Genomic DNA, 24,757 nt, shown 5'->3' with positions numbered 1-24,757 from the left:
AATTATTATTTGGTAGTTAAAAAATGATTTTAAGTAAAATGATTTAAAAGATAAGAAGAAACACACATAATTTTCAGGGTCAACTCCTAATTGCATGAAAATTTGGATTTAGATTCTACCCATCCCCCACTTCAAAGTTGAATTTGTGCCGTTGATTGCTTTTACTTGGAGGGTGAAGAAATATACGTTTAAAATAAGTCCGGAAACAGATCTGACTAACTTTAAGCAACTTTTGCTCTATAGAGTTTTTTTAACTTAGGTACTAGGTTAATTCAGTGGTAGGTACTAGAGTCACTTGCGACTAAAAATGTTTACTTTTCAACAAAAAAAAAACACGTTTTTCGGCGGTTTTTCGCAAATACTCAAAAAGTAAGTATTTTATCGAAAAAATATTCTTGGAAAAAATGTAGCATATAAAAAAAACGAAAAAATGGTATATTCTTAGTCTATAGAACCAGTAAAAGTAAATTTGTAGCTCATAAAAAAGACGATCTTATCCTTCAAATTCCAAATCAAATATTTTAACGTGATACATAGTACCAAAAAATGAAGCTCGTGAAATGAAATGGGAAAACCCATTAAATTTTTTTTAAAGTGTTTACAAAAAGGTTTATTATATTTTATAAAAGTTATATACGGGTAGGAAAGACAACGGAACGAATTTTCGAACGTTTAAACAGACGACATCCCAGATTTACCAATTTCTGGACAATTGATCCAAAGGCTGGATTCTAACAACGAAACAGTTGTGGATTTTCAAGTTCTCGATGAGAATCAGAATGAAAAAACATTAGTGACCTCGAGTATGATGGTTTGGAGAATTTGGCTGGTTATATCTGCCATAAATTGAAGGACTCCAGTAGTCAATCCGAAGATGTTTCAACGTACACGTGGGTTGATCATTTGAGTAAGTGTGGTTTATGTAAACCATCAGACACTCTCTTGTCATACATTAAGTATACCCTATTCCACGAACATACGCCTGTTTTGGATTACTTCGAAAACGAATATTTTACTGTGCAAAATAAGAAAAACGAAAGTAAATTGCAAATTACATTGTTGTTTATTGGAATAATAATTATTATCGCCATTTACTTTCGTACTTCTTATGTTGCACAGTAAAATACTCGTTGTCGAAGTAATCCAAAACAGGCGTATGTTCGTGGAATGGCCCATAACTGGAGAAAATTTTTCCTTCCACATAAATGGTGATTCCATTTTGGTAACTAAAAATTATTTAGAAAACCTTATGTCCAAAAGTGTAACTGTAGACTGTTCTAACAAAGCGAACAAGTTATTTTTTAGGTCTCGGATGTACTTCCGAATTAAAGAATTAAACAAGTCTCTTAACAACCTGACATTGCGTGAAAGAAAAATTATGAAAACTGCTACATAGTTGCTGTATGTACATCTATTTCACATGTACAAATTTTAAATAAAGTGCATGGCATGAAAACTGTAAAACTTGTTTTTGTCTTTTCCAAGCCTCTTGCTTAAATCTGATGAAATACATTATTTAAAAAGTAAAAAATTTTGTTTTTTTATCAATCCATTAAATTTATGGTTTTATTTTGGGGCTTTTCTTCCCCTTGGTAAAAATTATATTTACTAATGTGTAGGCCACTAATCAATTTTTGCCAACTAACGAAATATAATAATTTTATTAGATATCGATTATATGAATATTTTTATTTTCCGGATACCAATATAATCAAGAAACTGGGAACTTTACAAATAACTGAAAATCAATTTAAATAAAAGTAAATAGTTTAATAATTTTCCTCTAAACTATAAAAATCACGTAGTTTCTTTTAGTCATAATTCATTCATTTGTACTATTCTCAAATTTCATTCGCTTTCGTATTACGAACGCATAAACGGGACTATGCTTTACCCTGTTGCTGACGTCATGCGCCAATCGAACGAGCTTACGTAACTAGAATATCAGGGTGTGCATATTTCCGCGTCCCGGTGAATTCGTATCTATTTTAATCCCCCATCCTAATTACAGGCCAACTGGCAACTCTGGTGCGCAGGTAATTTTTAGATAACCCATTAACTACCGGTGAATTGGTAACTTTCATTTTTTAAGTATTGTTGATAATCTAATATCGGTATTCCAGGTATTTAGCGCTGCACTCCTAGAAAATGGAAAAAATGACACAGGAAGTGAAACCGATGATGAAACGAAACGCAAAAGAGAAAACTTGGATGATTGTTTTAATAGAAGTAAAATTAAAAAACGGACACCAAGCAAAGCAGGCAACGAAAACAAGGAAGACATGGAAAATGTTATGATTACAATAATGAAAGAGCTAATGAATAAAAACGATGAAATGCTTCAGGAAATAAAACAAATAAGGAAAGAATAACAACAAACCAATAAAGAGTTAATGGATGTAAAAGCAGAGAATCAAAAACTAAAAAAAGAAGTAAAACAGCTACATGAAAGAATGGAGCAACTGGAGAAATTTAGCAAAAAGAAAAGCTTGATCGTAACTGGGTTGAAAGTAGAAACAAATGATTATAAGAAATTAAAAGAAGAAATGGAAAATTTTATAGCCCAAGAGTTGCAAATACAAATAAAACTAAGAAGTGCAAAAAAATAGGAGAAACAGTATGCGCAATAGAAACAGAAGCCCTCACGGATAAAATGGAAATCCTAAACAAGAAACGTAAACTAAAACAGCATAAAGATCGTATCTATATAAACAACGATTGGACATCCAAAGAAAAAGAAATACAAAAAGAAATAACTAAAATAGCAAAGGACGAAAGAAGCAAAGGTAAACAAAGGAAAATCGGCTACAAGAAATTAATAGTGAATGGCAAAATCTAGATATGGGACGAAGAGAGAGAACAGCTGATAAAAAATTCAAAAAACTAATAAACGAAGAACAGCAGCGGAAATATGAAATTGACATGGCAAAAAAAGACTCGGAAATGCAAACGGTTAACGAAAACAAAATAACGCACACAAAATAAAGAAATAATCTCAATAAGAAGAAAAGAACAAGACCCATTAGAATGGGATCTTGGAATATTAGAACCATGCTGGCAGTAGGTAAGATGCAAGAAATAGCTCTTGAAATGAAAAAATACCAACTAGAAATCCTAGCCCTACAGGAAATACGATGGAAGAAAGAAGGAAAAATTGAGAAGAAAAACTTTAGCATGTATTATTCGGGAGAAAACAAACAGGAAACGAATGGTACAGCATTTATGGTGAACAAAAAAATGAGGGAAAAAGTGATACAATTCAAAGCAGTTAATGAAAAGATATCTTACATAAGAAAATAAACAAGCCAACATCTCGATAGTCAATTGCTATGCACCCACCGAAGAAGCAAACCAAGAAGATAAAGCACAATTCTACGACATCCTGAAAGGAACCTGTGAAAATATTTCGAGGAATGACATATTAATAATATTGGGTGATTTTAATGCAAAGATCGGAAAGGAGGACTATAATCGTAATGTAGCTGGCAAAGAAACCATTCATGAAACTACGAATGATAATGGAGGAGAAATCTGCAACCTAGCAGCAGCAACAAACACATATATAGTTAGTACTGGGCATAAACATAAAAAAGAACATAAAATAACATGGATGATACCAGGAAGAATGGATGGAAACCAAATAAATCATACTCTAATTTCGAAACAGTGGACACAAATAGTACAAGACGTAAGGTCATATAGAGGGGCAAATGGAGGCACTGACCACATATTGTTGATAGCAAAACTTAAGATGAAAATAATCAAATCAAATAATCATAAGGAAGGAAAAAGGAGGAAATGGAATATAGCCAATCTGAAAACGCAAGAAACAAAGCAACAATATACAGAACAACTGGAACAGAAATTGGGTCAGTACGAGCACATAGAAATAGAAGGAGAACGGAAAAACATAAAGAACAGCATAATAGAGACAGCAGAACAAATAATAGGATTCCAAAAAACAAAGAATCGAAAGAATGGTTTGATGAGGAATGTCACCAAAAAAGTCAACTGAAGCACCTCGCAAGAAACAAATGGCTACAAAGTGCCTAACAGGAACAACTGGACCAATATAGAAAAGAAAAACAAGAAGCAGTGAAACTCTATAAGAGAAAGAACAACACATGGATCTCTGAACAAATGCAAGAATTAGAAACGAATAATAAAGACAACAAGAAATTGTTCGAATAGATAAAACAACAATACAGTACCAAAAAATCTGTCACAAAAATAAACAAAAAAGATTGGGAAAAACATTTCACGGACCTATACAAAAACGACAATAAGGCATATTCAGAGGATGAGGATATAAGAGATAACAGAGATGAAGAGGAAGGCGCACCTACTTATCAGGAATTCATGGAGGTATTAAAACAACTAAAAGTAAACAAAACGCCGGGCCAGATGAAATCAACAACGAACTGATTATCAACGGAGGAGAGGAGCTCACGAAGCGAATGCACAAGTTAATGGTTACAATTTGGAAGGACGAAAGCATGCCCATAGAATGGAAAAACGGACACATCGCACCAATCTTTAAGAAAGGAGATCCAACTAAGTGCTGCAACTACAGACCAATTATGCTAATAAATACAACGTATAAGATATTGACCACAATTATAAGAAACCGACTAAATCAATACACAGAAAAAATTATAGGACCATACCAACAGGGTTTTAGAAAAGGAAGATCAACAATAGATGCAATACACGTACTGACACAAACAATTGAAAAAAGCTATGAACATGACATAGAATTACACATACTATTCATCGACTTCTAACAGGCCTTCGACAGCATATACAGACAACAATTATTAAAATAAATGAAAAAATGGAGATACCGGCAAAATTAATAAGACTATCTAGAATGACAATAAAAGACTCAACAGCAAAAGTTAAAACAAATGAGGGCGATACAAATGACATCAAAATAGAACTTGAAGTAAGACAAGGAGACAGTCTGTCAACGACAAACGACACTATTTAATATCGCTCTAGAAGGAGTAATTAGTGACACAGGGCTGAAAACGACAATCATTCAAAGCTCAACACAGATCATAGGATATGCAGATGACCTGGGACTGGTAGCACGAGATAAAAAAAGACTAGAACAGGCACTTTTGACCCTGGTAAGAGAAGCAAAGACGAGAGGATTAATAATCAATCAGAATAAAACAAAATATCTTATAAGCAAACGAGACAATGTAAACAGAATAACAGAAATAAAGATAGGTGAAAATACATTCCAGAGAGTAGATTGCTTCAAATATCTGGGGGTGATGGTGGACGGCAAAAACGGAAGGAGTATAGAGATAAACGAAAGAATTAAAGCAGGTAATAGAGTATATTGGAAATATCACCAATTACTCAAGGACAAAAACCTGAGCAAAAAACAAAATCAAAAATATACACAGCAGCAATCAGATCAGTGATAGCCTATGGAGCAGAAGTAATGTGCCTTACGAAAAAAGACGAAGAAAAGTTAAGAATAATTGAGAGAAAAATTATGAGAAGAATACATGGCCCAGTAAAGACAGAAACAGGGGAATATAGAAAGCTGATGAACCATGAAATAATAAATATAAATAAAGGAGAAGATATAGTGAAATTCATTAAAGCACAAAGGCTCAGATGGTTTGAGCACACACAAAGAAGAGGGGTAGAAGAACTGATCAGGAAGATAATGAACTGGAAACCAGTAAAAAATAGACCAAGAGGAAGACCAAAGATAAGATGGGAAGATCAACTGCTAGACGATATATCAAAGATGGAAATTGCAAACTGGAGAGAAAAGATTCAGGACCGGAGAGAGTGGAAGAAGATAGTAGAGAAGGCAAAAAAATATCACAACCTATGAACTACGACCTAAAGGAAAAGCGGACTAATTTACCGCGTGAAATGGATGAAAAGAGCTCATATTTGAGCGAGCTATACTCTAACAAGAGTGAACGGTCCATATAATAATTCCAGGTATGTACCTGTATAAATTACCCTCCTTGAAGTTGGTGTAAAAGGTATTCATCATTTATGTATTGTCTTTTGGAAGGATTACTAGAGAAAATCCAAATAAATTTTGAAAAAATGGCTGAAATCGCTGAAATTCTTGTAACAGATTTCGTAATGAGTGAACATGGGTGTAAGTTATTGGTGGTAAATGATTTTAAATTTCACTTAAAGAAAGTGCTAAAAAGTCTAAAACATTTATGGTACTGTTCTACATCTGGTTACCAGGCAACCCGTTATACCGACGGTTAGTTTTTTTTAATATTTTGAGTAGTAACTATGTTGGTTATCAACAATTTGATGTCAAAAATGCACATTTTGCCATTTTTTGTCCACCAGTAAGAAGAAAAACATTCAAAACAAAATTTAAGGTAACCGCATTATAGAGCATGTAAAAAAATTTAAACAAGGTTTTATAAATTTCGCTATACTTAATTGTTGCTTATAAAACTATAAATTAAGTCAGTTTAACGTTAATATAACTTATGTAAAAAATACAACTTATATCTCGATATTACGTGAAATAGCTCAAAGAAATGAGTAAAAATACACGGTTTTTATGACACTCGGTGTAACTACGTAACAATTATTTTAGTTTCTATATGGACGGAATAACAAAATTTATGTAAATCTGACCAATTTTTTCTCAATTTAATTATTTATTGACAATTTAAATGAAAAATAGCCGATTTTAAGAATTTTCGTCTATAAGTTACAATTAGTGTTGCCCAAATGCAAGACCAAGACGAGACTTGGACAGTCTTGGTCTTGGTCTTGGTCTTGGTCTTGGTCTTGGTCTTGCAGCAAGAGTCTTGCAAGTCTCGTAGTTACCCACTAGCATATTGCTATTTATTAATAGACAACTCACATTAGGTGGGTTTTAACCCACGATCTAACTAAACTATCCCTGCCTATACTCTAACTAACTGGGCTATCTACCATGTCCCACGGGAGTCAGTCTGTTTCTTAATGATCTCCTAATGCGGCCGATATTATAGTGGTAATTACAGATTGTTGACAGATCTCGCGTTTTTTTGAAAATATAATGAACTTTCCTATTTGGAATAGAACACCCTGTATATTTTTGCATTTTGAACCATAATAACTACTAATTAATTTTCATGTAATATTTCCTATACCGAAATGCCGTAATCTCTGAGTTATTTCTATATTTATTTAAAAAAAATTAAACAAATTATAAAAATCAATTGTTAAAAGGTCTTTTGTAGTTTTTGTCTAAAGTTATTCGTTTCCGAGTTATAAACAATTTAAAACTGAAAAAAAATTGAAAAATGACGATTTTCATGGCTCAAAAACACAAATAAAAAATATTATTTTCGAAATCTCGAAGTGCCTAAACTGAAGTTTAAACTTTATTAATCAGTTGTCGATAAGTAATTTGTTTATTTCATTTTAGAAAACATTGTTTTTTAGTTTTTAATTCAGCCCGATCGCCCATCCCCTCATAAGTTCTTCATTAACAATAAAAAAAAACAACGGCAATATCACACATGGGCCAATATCTCTTTTTATAATATAATAACAAATTATATCTCTTTTTTTTTTTAAATTTGAAGGTTTGCAAATTTAACCGTGTGAATAACATTTTACCGTGCGCGAATGGACTATACAGGGTAGCCAGGCATTATCTTATCTAGTGCTTTTTCAGCAAAAAATTTTGTTTGGCCGATTGATCTAATATCTAATTGCACACCTTGCAAACAGTTTATAAGTAGACGTTTAGTTTTTACTATATGGATAAGGAAAAACAATTGAGTGGTTGTCTGTAACTGTAACAGTGGATATTGGATATGGTATTCGTATTATATTTTTATCACCTTATAGGCGACAGACTTCTTTAAAAGTTTCAATGCGATATTATTATACACACAACACAAGAAGATTATTTTATGAAAGGTTGCTATGTATTCTCAAAATCTAGACAATTGCTCAATTGTAATTAATTTCGGAGCGAAGGCGTCGTCTGATATTAGGAAAGAATGAAATATTTTATTTTTACATTGTATAATAATTTATTATGACCTCTGAGTACGTATCCAATAAATAAGTGTTCATATTTTTAATTCGGTATGTATGTTCATCGTATTGTTCATAATGCGAATAAATCCAATTTTCCAAATTTTTGTTACATATTTTTTTGTATCTCATAGTCTCCAAGCGTACACCCGAACATAATATACAGGGTGTAACAAAAATACAGGTCATAAATTAAAGCACCTATTCTAGGACCAAAAATAGTTCTAATGAACCTAACTTACCTTAGTACAAATATGCATATAAAAAAAGTTACAGCCCTTTGAAGTTACAAAAATCGATTTTTTCCAATATATCGAAAACTATTAGATTTTTTATTGAAAATGGACATGTGGCATTTACAGTGAAATTTGTGCACCCCATAAAAATGTTATGGGGGTTTTATTCAATTAAACCCATCCAAACTTTTGTGTACGTTCCAATTAAATTATTACTGTGATACTACTAGTTAAATTCAATATTTTTAAAACTTTTTTGGTTCTTAGTATTTTTTCGACAAGGCAGTTTTTATCGAGTTGCGGCTTCTTTTCTAATATGTTTACGTAGAGATTTTATGGGGGTTTTGTTCCTTTAAACCTCCCAAATGGTTGTGTGCGTTCCAATTAAACTATTACTGCGATACCATTAGTTAAACACAGTGTTTTTAAAACTTTTTTGATTCTTTGTATTTTTTCGATAAGGCACTTTTATTTAGATGGTACAATAAATTTTTCTATTATTATCAAGTCTCCATAATCGTACCTAGCCATATCCAGATAAACATAACATAATGTGGCCATATACAAATATGTGGTGGATTTGACAAATAATATGCAAAATATCTCGACAAATACTGACTTTTCGAAAAAGTACCAAGAGACAAAAAAGTTTTTAAAGCATTGTGTTTAACTAATGGTACTACAATTATAATCAAATTGAAACGTACACAAAAGTTGGGGGGTTTAAAAGAACAGCCGATAAAATTTTTTCGGGTCTCTAAATTTCACTATAATTTTTTCTTAAGATACTACTGCCCTAAGAATGCCACATGTTCATTTTCAATAAAAAATCTCCAATAGTTTTCAATATATTGGAAAAAATCGATTTTCATTTTGTAACTTCAAAGGGCTGTAACTTTTTTTATGGGCACATTTGTACTGAGGTAAGTTAGGTTCAATCGAACTATTTTTGGTCCCAGAATATGTGATTAAATTTATGACCTGTATTTTTGTTACACCCTGTATTGTTCCATAAAACGACACTCAAACTGCAAGACGCAAGAGTCTCGCAGGCTTAGTCTTGTTCTTGCTCAAGTCTTGCACGGTAAGTCTTGGTCTTGGTCTTGGTCTTGCTAAAATAAGGCGGTCTTGGTCTTGGTCTTGGTCTTGCTAAAACGCAAGAACAAGACCAATACTGCAAGACCAAGACCGATTTTGGGCAACACTAGTTACAATATTTTACCAAAAAACTGAAAAAAGAACGATTAGTTTATTGAAATAGCCTTAAAATGAGTTGAAGTAAAATAGAATTGGAGCTTTGTTTATCAATAAACATTAACTATTCAAATTTATTTCTTACGTTTTAAGCTAACTACCTTAGGTACCCCTAAACCCTAAAAATGTCATCAAAACGACGATTTTGAAGCTCTTCCGACTGGATTAAAGAAGCTATTATCGATTCAAACAAGAGTTGTGTATTTTTAATTCTAAATTTCAACTATTTAATTAAAAATAAAGGGTTTCAGTTGAAAATTCAAAGTTCCTACACCCACCGCTTTCGCAGGCAGAATAAGAACCCTGCTATTGCATAAGTATATAGATTTTGAAAAAACATTAAAAAAGCATTCCAAAGTTTTTTCGATATGCCGTCTAGTTCTCGAGATATTTGACAATCGCCTTTCTGGACAGAGCCCTTAAATAATGTAAACATTCTTATTCAAGCTAGACATAAGCCGAGTGAGAGAGCTGACCGTGAAATTTATTTGCGATGTTTCCAAATTTACCGGATCTCGGGTTGTCTGCAGAATATATATTTACCATATACACAACGGATCGCGCGCGCTGCCCTCTACAGCGGATTTAGTGGAACCACTGCAATATAAAATTCACCAAAAGGGGTGCAAAATGAGGTCAAGACAAAAATCGATTTCCTTGTACCCCAACCATTGTCACATCGAGATGTCACTATATACACGTGAATACAAGGTGAGATCCAAAATCGGATCTCGCCTTGCAAAACGGATCTCATATTGTATACCTTATGATACAAACGGATCTCGCCTTGATATGAAGACATATATATATATATATATATATATATATATATATATATATATATATATATATATATATATATATATATATATATATATATATATATATATTGATACATGTATCCATGTGACTTCCAAAGTAGATTCTCGTAATACGTTGTTACTTCATATATACCGTTATGACTTCCGATTTCGGAAGTCACAACGTTTTGCCTATATTTTTACGAATTTGGCTACTAGATGGTATCAGAAGGCTTATATTAAAAATTTCGCTGGAAGTCATATCGTATCTAACATACTCATAAGATCAGATTTTAGTTCGACGGTATATCACCAGCGCTAGTGTCGCTCCCGTGCTACTATACAGGCTATGTACACAACGCGTAGCGTCTTCCGTATACCACACCGCTCGGTGTGACTTCCGTTTTTTGGCAACCCTGTGTAACGGTTTCCAGACATTTATCTGTTGTAGATTCGCGGTCCTAATCGTACTTAGTGTTTTGTGTGCCTTTTGTTTTTAAACATGAATAATAGCAGATCTGCTTTACTTTTAAAGTTAGCCTTAAATGAAGGTACAATAAGTGATTATATATCTCTATAATTATATATTTTCTGTACTTATTTTAATCTATAATATTTACTTACCTATTTACTTATATAAATTCATTTTTCTCGTTTTTTTGTTTACTTCCTTTTTTACAATGAACTTCTAATTTAATCTACACTCACCGGCACGAAAAACGGGCACCCCAAAAAAATGGGTAATTTTTGATGTCTCATATCTCCCAAACCTGTTGTCCGATTTAAGTAATTTTTTTTAATATGTTATAGCCTTATTCTTTAACAAAATAGCTATGATAATATTGTTGATAGACAGGTAAATTTTCATTGTATACCGGGTGTACCAATCAAACTGGGTTTTTTTTCTCAATTTTCACAACACCCTGTGGAATATTCTAGCCTTTATAAAATATTTAAATCAAAGCCTAACTATAGCTCCAGGTTTTATTAACATTCTGTTTCTTTATTCATTCGCTTACGTTGGATAATAAAAAGTTAAGGACTTTAACAACTATAAGCTATATATATATATATATATATATTGATGCACGTTAAGTTGTGACTTCCGGTATACAGAAGAGGCTGTCCGACTTCCAGCTTTTCTACTAGGAATTATTTTTTAAAAATTGTGTATTTGGTAAAAGGGGGGCTGATAAAATGGGTCTACCTATTGAGGGGAAAGGATTTACCAAAATAAATTTTGTATATATATACGTATATACCGAAGCGTACAGCATACGTTATGGCTTCCATATATAGGGTAGCTCAAGGCGCGTTGTCACTTCCAGCGGTGTTGTCAAATTTTGGAAGTCACAACGACTCGTCTGCTAGATTTACCTCCTATTTTGAGCGTAATGTGTGATCTTTTGAAACTTTTACTGTGAATACAGTTGTCTGTGTTTTAAAGTTGTCTATTTAAATTAAAATATTGATATTCTTTTGATTATACAGGTTTACAAAAAAATACATTTCGGACTATTTGACGAAACCATATGACTAGGGGGGTTTTTGGGGTCGCTGGTTACGAATCCGGGGTTCACTAACCTCTATCACGTCAGGTAAAGGTTATTTCAAGGACAAATCAAGATAAATCGACAGTCGCTCTGAAAAAGTATATTAGGAGGGTTTTGGGGTCGCTTATAACGAATCCCGGATCGCTGACCTCTATCACGTGTAGCTGAAGGTCATTTCGAGGTCAAATCAAGATAAATCAACACAATCGCTGTGAAAAAGTATATTAGGGTGTTTTTGGGGTCCCTGATCACAAAACTGGGGCCCGTTGAGCTCAACCACGTCAGGTAAAGGCCATTTCAAGGTCAAATCAATTTTGTTAACTCCTCCTGATTTGAACTTGAAATGACCTTTACATGACGTAGTAGAGCTCAACGGACCGCAGTTTTCATGATCAGCGACCCAAAAACTCCCTATACTTTCAGAGCAATTGTGTCAATTTATGTTGATTTGACCTTAAAATGACGTTGAACTAGACGAGATAGAGGTCAGCGGACTCCGGATTCATCTTCAGCGACCCCAGGAACCCCCTAATATACTTTTTCACAGCGACTGTCGATTTATCTTTATTTGACCTTGAAATGACCTTTACCTGACGCGATAGAGGTGAGCAGACCCCGGATTTGTGATCAGCCACTCCAAAAACCCCCTTGTCATATGGTTTCGTCAAATTGTCCGAAATTTAGTTTTTTTTGTAAACCTTTGTTATTTATGATAATATGATTGATATTTATTTTAACAAAAATACTAATATATTATTATTGCTGTAAAACGGATTTATTGGAATTAATTAAAAAAGTGTTAATAGTAAGTCATTTATTTATGAAAATTATATCAAAAATGTTAATAAATAAATTTGAACTTATAGAAAATTTTAATATTTTAGATTTTATTACAGGCACCGTCCTTATAATTTTTGATGTACCAATAATAATATGTAATAAAAAATTAAATGGCTAAACCCTCCAGGTGGGGATTACTCGCTAAAAAGCTATCTAGATCCATCTTTTTCGAGCAGATTTTTCCCAATCTGCTACTCGATACTATTGACTATGCTTCTCCATTTCTTTCTATCCTCTTTTGTTTTTCTGCTAGTCTCTAATTCCTGCCCTATATAAATCTTCCTTTAATTCCTGTAACCATTTATTCTAGTTCCTCCGCGTCTCCTTCTAACTCCGGGTCTCCATTGTAAAATTGAGTTTATAGTTGTTGCGCTACCTGCTCTCCATATATGCCCCAACAATCCAACTCTGTGCCCAAATCTGAAAATCTGGAATAATATCTACCCGGGTCGAAACATTTTTTTTTAATATATGAAAATAGTTATTTATGAAACGGAGTGAGTGCTATACATCGCGTAAGTTCGCAAAAAGTACTTCACGCACAATTTCATACAATATTTTATCTACGATAAACAAATAAAAATACTGTAACTCTTCGTCACTGGAATTCATCTCTATTCTACAATTCTTAGAACTGTGACATATAAAAATTCTAATTTCTTTCAAACCACAAAACTGTCAAATTTTTTTTTTGTAATTTATTGCTCATTATGTCATCACCTCTCTTGTGCTCTGCACAAGAGATCTAAGGTTAGAGCTAAGAATAAGGTTGGCTAGGTGCTACGTTTTCTCGACTCTGTTTTACGGAATGGAAGCTTGGACCTTGAATGCGGCATCAATGAAAAAACTGGAATCATTCGAGATGTGGGTATATAGAAGAATTCTAAAAATATCATGGACAGAACACGTCACAAACAAAGAGGTTCTGAGAAAGGTGAATAAAGAAATGGAAGTCTTAAATACAATTAAAACCAGAAAATTGGAATACCTCGGACATATTACACGTGGAGAGAGATACAACTTGCTCCAACTCATTATGCAGGGAAAGATTCAAGGAAAAAGAAGCATAGGGAGACGCAGAATATCGTGGTTGCGCAACCTGAGAGAATGGTACGGATGTACATCAAACGAACTTTTCAGAGCAGCCGTCTCCAAAGTCCGAATAGCTATGATGATTGCCGACCTCCTTCGCGGAGATGGCACTTGAAGAAAAAGAAGATGTCATCACCATGAAACGCGAAAGTTAAGAAAGAATATTTAATTATATGAAAGTGTGTCAAAAACAGTGAGAAAAAGTAAATCCCATTTAAAATACATTGTTACTTCATGCTTACTTTAAAGCACTGCTATCTATAATGACAGTTTTCACAAACTAAAAATTTTTATATTATAATATGACATAGAGTAGATAAAAGTCATTTATTAATTATTAATTGATTATAGTCAGAAGAAAATTAGATCATGCACCCCTTGTTTTTTATAATTGTTAACATACTAAATTACATATCCAATAATTATTGTTATCCATTAAATAGATCGATGCAGATCGGCCTTATACCGGATCCTCTTCTATTAGTCCGTTCGCTGACGGTAAAATATTGCAAAACCCATAAATTTTAAAAAACCACTTAAGATTGACATGAAATTTGGCATACACATAGGTAACATATCAAAGAAGAAAATTGATATTGTGCCGATGTTTTCTTTTGCCAAGCAGACATTCCGTTAACATTTTTAATCACAACATAATATCAATGTTAAAGTATTATTAGAGCAACGCGTTATGGTGTCACATTTCTTTTAATTGCCGACACACAAAATATTTTAATGACGGATCCCACACTAGAACCAGATTTTTATTACCTACTGCTGATAAGGTAGAGTTATCAAATATCACTCGTTGTCATCTCTGTGTTAATTTGAAATAATAAAATATAAATATTGTAGTTTTGTATTCTAAAATATTTGGAAAAAATATCTATGTATTTTTTTTTTCATTTAGGTACCCATCATTTTAAGGGATTGTCCGGAAGAGTACAGGCTCAGTATATCGGCAAATGAATTTTGTTTTAAATACCGTCCGTATAGCGGAGGTGCTCGTTGGGGATAGGCGCAAAATCTTAGTCCAGTGCTAATTAAATGCATTAATTTTTTTCGAATTCTGAGAAAACTAATAAGTATTTTTGAAAAATTTAAACGCAGAATGGAAGCTTACATTATTATCGAGGGCAGAAAGTCCCTGAAAACTTATATAATGTTTATTTTAATAACTTATATACCTAATATATGTTTATTTTAATAAAGATAATGGGATGAAAAAACAAGAGAAAAGTTAGTGTGATTTTTAATTTTGAATATTTCATTCAAAAGAAACTTTTTTTTATTCTAAGGGACTTTCGGTCCCCCGTAATAATGTTATCTTTCATTCTGGGTGTATGTTTTAAAAAATATTTATTAGTTTTCTCAGGATTCGAAAAAAATAAATGTATTTAAATAGCATTGGACAGAGATTTTGCGCCTACCCCCTTAGGAGAGAGTTTACTGTATTTTATATTATTACTAGAATTTATTACTTTAAACTTTTTATCGCTCTTGATTCATTTTATCGTGTATTTAATTCCATTCAATTGGAATTGTACATTCAATTTTTTTGTAATTTTTACACGTTTTATTACTTTCGAAATAACAATAACTATAAAATCAATTTTTCAGCCTACTTGGGTCAAAAAATACACAATTTTCGGAAATTTCGTTAAATGAGAACATTTACCTACATTTCTTGTATTTAAGCTTTTAATAAGATCTTTAAAAATAATTTAGATTATTTAATAGATACATTCACCGGCACGAAAAACGGGCACCCCAAAAAATGGGTCATTTTTGATGGCTCGTATCTCCTAAACCTATTCTCCGATTTAAGTATTTCTTTAATATGTTATAGCCTTATTCTTTAACTATATCGCTGTAATAATATTGTTTCTAGACAGGTAAATTATCATTGTATACTGGGCGTACCAATCAAACTGGTTTTTTTTTTTTCAATTTTCACAACACTCTGTGGAATATTCTAGCCTTTATACAATATTGAAATTAAAACCCAACTATAGCCCCAGGTTTTCTTAATGTTCTGTTTGTTATTCATTCGCTTATGTTGGATAATAAAAAAGTTAGGGACTTTAACAATTAAACATGTTCTTTATCAATACATGGTGTTTCTAAATAAGTGCGACAAACTTTAAGGGGTAATTCTGCATGAAAAAATAATGATCGTTTACTTGATAAAGCTATGTCCGCAAATGCTTGCAAATATAAAATTATTTTACCAAACGATCATTATTTTTTCATGCAGAATGTACCCCTTAAAATTTGTCGCACTTATATTTAGAAACACCTGTATCGATAAAGAACATGGCTAGTTGTTAAAGTCCTTAACTTTTTTATTATCCAACGTAAGCGAATGAATAAAAAAACAGAATGTTAATAAAACCTGGAGCTATAGTTAGGCTTTAATTTAAATATTTTATAAAGGCTAGAATATTCCACAGGGTGTTGTGAAAATTGAGAAAAAAACCCAGTTTGATTGGTACACCCGGTATACAATGAAAATTTACCTGTCTATCAACAATGTTATCATAGCTATATTGTTAAATAATAAGGCTATAACATATTAAAAACATTACTTAAATCAGACCAAAGCTTTGGGAGATACGAGACATCAAAAATTACCCATTTTTTTAGGGTGCCCGTTTTTCGTGCCGGTGAGTGTAGATTAAATTAGAAGTTCATTGTAAAAAAGGAAGTAAACAAAAACACGAGAAAAATGAATTTATATAAGTAAATAGGTAAGTAAATATTATAGATTGAAATAAGTACAGAAAATATATAATTATAGAGATATATAATCACTTATTGTACCTTCATTTAAGGCTAACTTTAAAAGTAAAGCAGATCTGCTATTATTCATGTTTAAAAACAAAAGGCACACAAAACACTAAGTACGATTAGGACCGCGAATCTACAACAGATAAATGTCTGGAAACCGTTACACAGGGTTGCCAAAAAACGGAAGTCACACCGAGCGGTGTGGTATACGGAAGACGCTACGCGTTGTGTACATAACCTGTATAGTAGCACGGGAGCGACACTAGCGCTGGTGATATACCGTCGAACTAAAATCTGATCTTATGAGTATGTTAGATACGATATGACTTCCAGCGAAATTTTTAATATAAGCCTTCTGATACCATCTAGTAGCCAAATTCGTAAAAATATAGGCAAAACGTTGTGACTTCCGAAATCGGAAGTCATAACGGTATATATGAAGTAACAACGTATTACGAGAATCTACTTTGGAAGTCACATGGATACATGTATCAATATATATATATATATATATACATCCCGCTATTAAATTGGCATCTTTTCACGTTGCAGTCATTTGGCATCACCTAGAAATGCTATCATTTTCTAGGTATAATCCGTGAATGTTCGCTTAGTACACTTCTTTAAGCTTGGCACCGTTGTCGGATTTTCAGTAATCCGATTTATTTATATATTTTATTCCTTACACTATAACGACAATTTGACCCCCGTAGGTCAAAAACATTGCTTAAACATCACTTTGGCAACAACAGGATGTTGCCAAGATATACATTTTTACGGAAAAGACAGTACCTAGTTAGATACATAATATCGATCGCTTCACGTTACAAGTCTTCCACTCGCACTCAGGTAAAAACCAGTTGTAGGCTCTTTTGTCTGAACGGGTCCCTGAATGAGTTTAATAATTCACTTTTATTGTGTATTTTGTTTCGTTTAGTTGAAATATCAGATTTTGTTTGTAACGAATTTCATAATAGATATTTAAATTATTTTTTTGTTAACAAAAACAAATTTTAAAGTTTGACATTTGAAAAATTAATTTTATATTGTCATTTTCATGACATGGTCAATGGTTAATTGCATTTATAATAATTTAATGGGTCATTGCGAAACAATATACAGTGCGTCCATAAAGTAACGCATAAATTCATTATTTCACAAACCGGACACTTTCAGGAAAAATACCGAAACAGGTCGATTTTTATTTTTAAATTACAATTTATTGGCATACATATCATACTAGTGACGTCATCCATCTGGGCGTGATGACGTAATCGTTGATTTTTTTAAATAAGAATAAAGGGCATGTAATAGCTCATTTGAAAGGGTATGTAATTCTCTATTCAATAATATAATTGTTAATATAATTATTTATACAGGGTGTCCAAAAAATGTTATTTAAATTAAATTAATTGGTATAAAAAGATGAATGTATGTAATTTGTTTAATTCTAAATATATTTTATTGGTGCCAGCAAACATAAAAATGTTTTATTTAAAACCTAAATATTGATTTTCGCTTAAGCGTAATCTTAAACTTCCAAGAGGCAGGTGGATGGCAGCTCTAACATTTAATTTTCTGACAAAAGTAAAACGAATTTTGAATTAAATAAGTTACATACATTTTTCTTTTTGTCTCAATTAATTTAATTAAAGAATTCTTTTTGGACACCCTGTATATATAATTATGTTATTGTTTGTATTAGTAAATAGAGAATTAAATACCCTTTCAAATGAGCTATCACATGACCCCTATTCTCATTTAAAAAATTCATCGATTACGTTATCAAGCCCAGATGGATGACATCACTAGTATGATATGTAATATGCCAAAAAATTGTAATTTAAAAATAAAAATCGACCTGTTTCGAAAATTTTCCTTAAAGTCGCCGGTTTACGAAATAATGAAATTATGCGTTACTTTATGGAAGCACTGTATGTTACAATGTGTAAATTTTTCAGGAAACGTAAAAATCTTTCCATTAGTAGTTAGAGATTCTGATAGTAATACTATATTTTATATAAGTATTATGGGTTATAAATGCATCTATTAGGTCTGGATCCCGCGTATGAAAAAAAAGTTGATTAATAGCAAGCTGAAAATTTGTTAATAGCTTAAGGGTGTTTAGTCGGATAAACTTTTATATATGGGAACACTGGAACAGGGGCAGTTTTAATTGTGAAACAGGTTGAAAATTTGGAACGGTCACACCACGAAAACGGCACATTTATTTTGTCCGACATAACAGACTTAAACTCTCCGAATAGAGATTAAACTCTCATGCAAAAATTAGACTGCTATTTATCACCTGTCATAATTCCTGTCATTTGACATATTCTACATGCTCTACTCATTAAAAGGCCCATTTGGTGATAAATAGCAGTCTAATTTTTGCATGAGAGTTTAATCTCTGTTCGAAGAGTTTAAGTCTGTTCTGTCGGACAAAATACATGTGCCGTTTTCGTGGTGTGACCGTTTCAAATTTTTAACCTGTTCCAAAATTAAAACTGCCCCTGTTCCAGTGTTCCCATATATCAAAGTTTATCCGACTAGACACCCTTAAGCTATTAACAAATTTTCAGCTTGCTATTAATCAACTTTTTTTTCATACGCGGGATCCAGACCTATATCTGAAAGACCAAAAAAGTTTAAATGTTGCTTATTTTTTTGATATTATGTTTTAAAGTTTGTGGACTTATGTTGTTTTCGAAATGAAACCATAATTGGTAAAGTTTTTTCTTTATTCTCAACAAGAAACAGTCATAATACGGACAACGCACACATCTTATGGAAAATATAATGTCACTCAAATTCAATAAAATTTATACGAATAGATCCGTTTTAATTTACCGATCAAATCTTATCATTGCGCCAACTCTTAATTATGATTAATTACGGCGCAAATTGCAATTAAAGTTTATCGAAATCACATTTTTGGAGTCCATAAAGTGTTAAAAGTGTTAAAGTTACAATCATTATTGCTCCGAGTGCTATTCATAAGAGCTTAAATCCCGCTGGGCCTAAGCGGATTAGTGAAACTAATCCGCTGATTTATGGAGTACCGAAAATCTGGGTAGTTTAAAATATTTTTTCTCTCTCTAACTTATGTACCTACCCATTTGATTTCAGATTTATTTGTATCAATTTCTGCTCTTATTTTTGAAAATAGAGAGTTGGCGCAATGATAAGATTTGATCGGTAAATTAAAACGGATCTATTCGTATAAATTTTATTGAATTTGAGTGACATTATATTTTCCATAAGATGTGTGCGTTGTTTTCGAAACGAAACCATAATTGGTGAAGTTTTTTCTTTATTCTCAACAAGAAACAGTCATAATACGTAGAAATTTATACTAAATTTAAAATCCAGATTCAGTAGAAATAAACAAACCAAGACACGTTAAATGCTACTAGGAGCACTCCCGAATCATAATTATTTACAATGTATTGTTATATTTCTATTTGATATGAAAATTAAATTTTGATGGTTGTAAACAGGATTCAATTTAATATAAAATATTTTCAATTTTCTCAACCACGGGCATATAAATTTAGAACACCCTGTATACAACAAATTGTTATATTTAATTTTAAGAAGTGATTAGACGGAACTCGGGACAGTGCGCTTAAAATAAACAAAGTGAATGACGCGTACCATTATCGTTCTTCTCGGAAGGTCGATCATTAGCCTATGCTAAATAAAACTCAGTGAAATAGATGATAGTTCATTATCGTTTTTCGCGGAAGGTTTCGATCATTAGCCTATGCTAAATAAGACTCATTTGAAAGAGAGAATAGGTCATTAAAATTTGTAAATAGTAGAAAGTGATTTTAGAATGGGAATTAAATATTTTCTTTTGAAATCCATTAAGCATATTTAGAAAGATTAAAAATTGGTTTTTGAGGAATACTGAGAATGAGAGTTGGTGGTGGAAGGTTGATTTGTGAATCTGGAAGGGATATTGAGAAAGTAGGTGAATGAATGACAAAGTGGGATCAGAATGTTTTGAGCTGTCGAGAAGTGAAGTCGAGTAGTAGACGGTAGTGTTCGAGGAGTGAGAAAGCCGGTAGTTCCGTGAGTGTGGAGTATCTATCGTGGAACGAGAAGTAGGCCAGGTCGAGAGTAAAAGAACCTCCTTGAGCCCAGAGTGTCCCGGTAGCTGATAGCAGTTTCGAAAAAGGTAGAACACAGCATCACGACAAAAGCAGGAACGAGAGCTATTCGAGCTAGTTTTTCAAAGGAGAACATCACTGGAAGCCAGGACGAGGTTTGATCGCAGCCAAGGATAGCAGGAAAGGGTTTTGTGTGAGGACATTTTCAGTTCACCAGGAAAAGGTCAGTCTCATTTGTTTGGACATGAATGTATGGGTTTTTCGTATTAAATTCCACATAAAAAATTGAATAACATAATCAATAATATCAGAAAAGCTTCATCAAACTTAAATAGAGTTGTCCCTAATAACTCCTAATAGTTAAATGTTAATAAAAACTTTCAATAGAAAACCAAAAGGAAATAAAATTCCCAGTTGTAAATGTTATGTTTAAGAATAATAAGAAATAGCAAATATTAAGCATTGATTGCCTTTTGAATAAAATAAAAAATATTTTGATTATAATTGTAACCCATATTTGTATTTTTTTTTACTCTTTTCTTTTCTATCCCGATTAGGAACCATTAAGAAATATTCAGAAGCCACGAAAGTAAGTAATTAATTTATAATTCGCCCTGAGATTGAAAACATATTGATATGTGATCTGGTTAATTAATTAGATTAGTATTAATACATTGATTAAATTAAGTGACATATAAGAATATTATCTCATATCAATAATCAAGATCACATCAGTATATACATTGTAAATTCCAAGTCATGATTTCCAAAGTTTACACATTGTAAATTATGATTCGGGAGTGCTCCTAGTATCATTTAACGTGTCTTGGTTTGTTTATTTCTACTGCATCTTTACTGTTTCTGTTAACTAATCTAAACGTAGAGATATTTTTTGAGATTCTTTAACTCTTTCAATGCTGGGGTTTGTCACATCCCACCTGTCTGTTAGTGGCAAAAAAGTTCACCTGTCGGATGCCGGGTTAAAACATGACAAATTAGATGTGGAATGAAAGCTTATAACCCAAAGATGGTACTAAAGGTGAGAAATTTGGCCTCCGACTTCAGGATAAAGAGTTGCAACCCGAAGTATTGTTCTAAATTCGCAGAAATAGTACAAACTATGTATTACTCGACGCGCCTTAGAAAGACGAGAACAAATATTTATGCCTGTCCGGTTTTATGCCTGTCTGTCCGTCCGTCTGTCAGATATAATCACAGAGGTTGAATGAAAGATTATAACCCATAGATGGTACTAGCGATTAGACATTTGACGCGCATTAGAAAAATGAGAACAAAGAAATACTTTTTTTAGTTTTACACCACTTCCGGTTAAAATGGTGTACCCGGAAGTGACACACATAGTCACAGAAAAATATACTTGATCAATTTACGTGTATTAAGAGGTCGAAACCGAATTTTTTTAATTCTGGTTTTGATGTCATATGCGGTTAAAAAATTGTCTGGAAGTGGAAGAAACCAGTTTAATAGTTGTCCCCTTCGAGTAGCGAAAAATAAACAATACTTTGTAAAAACATTCAACATTGGTTGATATTCCGCTGTTTTCATATTATTTATTGACCTAAGTTTTTGTAAAATGCACTAGTCTTTTTTAAAGATATCATTGGACAATTTACTCACTGTTTTTGGATTTTACAAAATCGCTTGGATTGGCATGAAATTTGACATAAGCATAGCTAACATGTCAAAGAAAAAAGTGATATTGTGCCAGTGTGTGCTTTTTTCTGGGGATGAGTACCACCCCCTTCTCGAGTGTGAAAAAATATAGGTAAAAATATGTCCGTAAGTGGATAAACTAATTAAATTCCTTGTATTTTTTGTTTTTAGATGGTTTTTCGTAAATAAATCAAAAAGTAAGTATTTGATCGAAAAAACTATTCTTAGCAAATATAAAGCTTATAAAACAGTAAAAAAAATTATGTATGTATGAAGTCTGGACACACAATAAAAACAGAGTTGGAGCTGAACAACAGTTGGTTCTTATTCGTCGAATTCCAAATCGACTAGTTCAACGTAAAATATCCAAAAAATAACGCACTTTTCGGGGAAAACTCGCCACAAATTTTTTAAAGTGTTTAAAAAAGTTTTATTTTTGTTATTTAAAAAGTATCTATTCTATCACCATCAGCATCAAAAGTAAGTTACGCTTTAAATAAAATATGTCCCTTTTTTTGCTAAAAGAAATCGTGAAAATCACCACCTAATTAGCATTCCATATGAAATTAATAGTTACCGCCCTAGTTAATTTACTTATATTATACTGTTTATATGATCTATAAGATTTATTGGCAAGAAATGCTTATTAAAAAAAATTGGTTTTAAAATAAAAAAATTTTAATTTTGAAAAAAAATGCCTTGGTTTAAAATAACTTAAACATTAGTGATACTAAATATCTCAAAGAGTAAAAAATGTACATATCACATAAACAATACATAAGTAAATTAGGCGGTGATTTTTACATTTTTTTAACAAAAAAGAGACTTCATTTTGATGCTAACTAACTTTTGATGCTAGAAACGTTTATAAAAATACAAATAAAACTTTTTAGACATTTTATAACAGTTGTAAGTCATTAGTTTTTCCCGAAAAGTGCTTCGTTTTATGGTTATTTCATGTTAAAATATTCGATTTGTATTTTGACGAAGTAGAACCTGCTTTTCATTAAGGTGATACAGTAGCGATCAACAGGTAGCCAAAACGCGTTCCAAGATTGCGGCTGTAATTTTGAATATTTTTTCGAGATATTTGGCACACGTATTCGTAATATAATAAAGAATGGCGGTACAGAGCCGAATTTGAAAAATATATTAATATGTGGAAATTACTCTGTAATTAAATATAATATTAAAAAAACGAGCCTGTACCGCCATTAAGAAGAACAAAAAAATACACTTTCTTCAAATAAACTTTTTATCCGATGCCTAGATTTTGTGTCATTTTGGAACTACTAATGAAATACAAAATTTTAGTAGTTCCAAAATGACACAAAATCTAGGCATCGGATAAAAAAGTTCATTTGAAGAAAGTGTATTTTTTTGTTCTTCTTAATGGCGGTACAGGCTCGTTTTTTAAATATTGTATTTAATTACAGAGTAATTTCCACATATTCATATATTTTTCAAATTGGGCTCTGTACCGCCATTCTTTATTATATTACGAATACGTGTGCCAAATATCTCGAAAAAATATTCAAAATTACAGCCGCAATCTTGGAACGCGTTTTCGCTACCTGTTGATCGCTACTGTTTCCTCTTAACTACAACTCTACTTTTACAGGGTCTACAGACTTCATACATACACCATTGTTTTCACTTTTTTATACGCTATATTTTTGCTAAGAATATTTTTCGTTAAAATACTTTTTGAGTTTTTTTCTAAAACCGTCTAAAAACGTGACTTTTTTGTTGAAAAACGAACATAATATATTCACTTGCAAATAACTCAAACAGTATGTTAAGAAAAAATCTATAGAACAAAAACTAGCTTAGAATTACTCAGTTTATCCACTTTAGGACTTATTTTGAATGTATGTCTTTTCACATTATAAAAGTGGTTGTACTAACTCCCAAGGCAAAAGCACACGTCGGCACAATATCACTTTTTCTTTGACCTGTCAGCTATGTGCATACCCAATTTCATGTCAATCCAAGCGGTTGTTTAAAATTCGGAGGTTTTGCAATATTTACCGTGAGTGGATGGACTACAGATATATGTATATTAGCTAAAAATTATAGTCTCAGCGAATCTTTGAAATATCTCCATTCCTTTGAAATGTTACATTTTTTAAGCCTTGAGGGAGTAGGCGCAAAATTATGACCAATGCTATTTAAATGCATTCAGTTTATTCGAATCCTGAGAAAACTAATAAGAATTTTGGAAAAATTTAAACGCAGAATGAAAGATTACATTATAACCGAGGGCGAAACTCTCTAAAAACTTTTATGTTTATATTGATAAGTGAAAGGGTGAAAAAAAAAGAAAATTTAGTGTGATTTTTTATTTCAAATATTTAATT

This window comes from Diabrotica virgifera, chromosome 8 (assembly GCF_917563875.1).
Source record: "Diabrotica virgifera virgifera chromosome 8, PGI_DIABVI_V3a".
NCBI lineage: Eukaryota > Metazoa > Arthropoda > Insecta > Coleoptera > Chrysomelidae > Diabrotica > Diabrotica virgifera.
Note: the sequence above shows the minus strand (reverse complement) of the source record.